The sequence below is a fragment of the Penaeus japonicus genome, unplaced genomic scaffold (genome assembly GCF_977035675.1).
Source record: "Penaeus japonicus unplaced genomic scaffold, GWHDUDI00000001_assembly GWHDUDI00000009, whole genome shotgun sequence".
In the NCBI taxonomy this organism is placed as follows: Eukaryota; Metazoa; Arthropoda; class Malacostraca; order Decapoda; family Penaeidae; genus Penaeus; species Penaeus japonicus.
The window spans coordinates 7,115,341-7,117,840 of NW_028234411.1; the positions used below are offsets into that span (position 1 = coordinate 7,115,341).

Sequence of the window (2,500 nt, forward strand, 5' to 3'; positions counted from 1 at the left end):
ATCACGATGGAGCAAAAAGGAAGGTTAATGCAAACATGCGCTGCGCCTTGGCTTCTTGCGTCATGCATTCTTCGGGAGACTAAAAGGATGAGGATGTGAACAAAATCGTTTTACGGAGGGAGAGGGAGAGGGAGAGAGAGAGAGAGAGAGAGAGAGAGAGAGAGAGAGAGAGAGAGAGAGAGAGAGAGAGAGAGAGAGAGAGAGAGAGAGAGAGAGAGAGAGAGAGAGAGAGAGAAGTGGGGGTGGGGTGGAGAAGCTGCATGAGCGTGAAGAGGGTGAAGAAGTTAAGTGATGAGTGCGTTGAAGAGCGGCTATCAAGAGTTAACAAACACTCGTATAACAAAAATACGAAAGCTAAAAAGTTTCGCAGAACAAACAAAAACGATAAACCCCCTCCTCAAATACATCTATTCTCACATAATAATTAAATCATCGTATTGTTTCCCCCTTCATCATGAAAAGCGAATCTTCTTTGGCATACAACTCGAAGTGGAGTGGCTTACGTGACCGCCCCCTTGAATGAACCTCCGCCAAAGCGAGGCAACAGCCCAGCGAAAGTAGCTAACGTAAGCAAATGCCCATCCATGCCTCTAGAAACGTTTAATTAAGACCCTAAGACACGTTCTAGGACGTTCTAGGACGAAAAAAACAACAACAAAGGAAACGTTTGCAAGACGACGGTAAATATAAGTGTGAGAAGAGAGGAAAAGAGGGAGAGAGTGAGAGATGATGGTGGGAATCGCCGGAGCGAAAGACATAACCCGGCGGAACGCGGACAAAGGGGATGCGGAGACCAGGATTCGGTAGGTAACGCGAGTCGATCAATCTGTATGGCTGACAGGTTGCAGATCGTCGTTACCTCTATTCAACCACTGGCTTTCTAATAAATATATAAACAGATAAACAGATAGAGAAAGAGAAAGAGAGAGAGAGAGAGAGATAAATAGATGGATAGATAGGTAAAAATAGCCTAAGCCAAAGTATTGCACAACACCTCAAACCAATAAATCAAGCTGCAGGACCGGGATCCAAATGTCTTCTCCTTCAACCCCCTTCCCACAACAGCAACCGATCGTATAAACAAAATCATTTCCACTCCCTCCCCCTCGCGGCAAACCCCTTCGCCCGAACATCTTCCACAACGACCACGCAACGATACCACCGACGTCGTAAAACTACCATTAGACGGAACAACAAGCGCTCCACCTGCTCCACCTGCTCCACCGGACTCAGCTAGCTGTAAACACGCCTCTTGTAGGCTGGTATTTACCCTCTTCCCCTCCCCAAACTCCTACGCCCCCCTCCCCTTTCCCCCCAAATGGCGATAAAAAAAGGACCTGCACATCTCAAGGATCACTCGAGACAACCGGAACATGACACAGTCGTGCGCTGGATAACACCTACCAAATGCAACATTACTATTTTCCCTACAAACATGGATACTGCAAAGGGACAATGAAATTCCTGGCCTCCTTCAAACCTGCTGCCTCTGATAAACGTACGAGATAAACGGAAAACGTTTTTCTTTTTTTCTTCATAAACATGCAAATAAAAAGAGGAAAAGATAATGAAGTCCCCCCTAAGATTTGTCCTGCAGCAGAGCCCAGGGGGAAGAAATGAAGGCTTTTTGCGAGGACCAGGGCGAGTGAGAGGGGGGAGGGGGACACAGCAAGCCTTCCGAGGAGGCGCGTGGGAAGCCCAGCAACGCCTGGACACCTCCACCAGGCACACACACACATGCCCGCCCTTGCTAAACACCCACGCCACATGCGAATTGCGTCGTCCTGCCATGCAACCCACAGCCCAGTCATGCAGGCAGCTGGACCATGGAGCTGGTTCCTTCAGCTTGCGTGAGCCCGGGCAGGTGTGAAGACGCATCCACTCAGCTGAGACCCTTAAGAGGAGTAAACAACCGCGCCACGAGGCTCTCACCTTTTCCCTGTATACTTCTCCTATCCTTTTATACCTCTCTTTCTACCCTCATCCTCATCCTCACAGACAAACAACATTTAATCGACGAGAATATAACTCGATTTCAGCTGAAAAGGATTTTTTTCCTTTCTTTTTGTCTCTGTCAATTACTTTCCCCTTCCAGCGATCCCATCCTTGTCACCTCCTTCCTTCCTCCCTCGCTGCAATCGACGCAAACTTTCACCTAATCACCTCTCTATCCATAACCCTTTTTCCCGTTCCTCTAACCGCCGCGGCATCCGTACTCTTTCCACTTTCACCTATCGCCGGAAATCTATCCACACACCCTTTTCTGTCACTACTACCTTCCCGTCCCGTCGCCAAGCAATCTCTACTTGTGCGCCGCCATCCCCGGGTTTCTCGTAAAAAATAGTTACCATTACTAGTTACTCGCGGAAATCGAGAGATAGACTCGTGCTCCGTCATCACGCGAGGAATAAGTGGATATAAAACAGCGACCGGAAATCACATCTCCTATCCCTCCCCGTCAATGCTCCCCTACCTCCCCCTCCCCTCCCCCACCCCCTTT

At 48.8% G+C, this 2,500-nt stretch overlaps 1 protein-coding gene across 6 annotated transcripts in view; it reads right to left on the reverse strand.

The window, feature by feature from the left end:
- The window catches only part of how (protein held out wings), a 131,356-nt gene that overhangs the window by 46,773 nt on the left and 82,083 nt on the right, over positions 1–2,500 (reverse strand). The gene's annotated exons all lie outside the window — the stretch shown is intronic.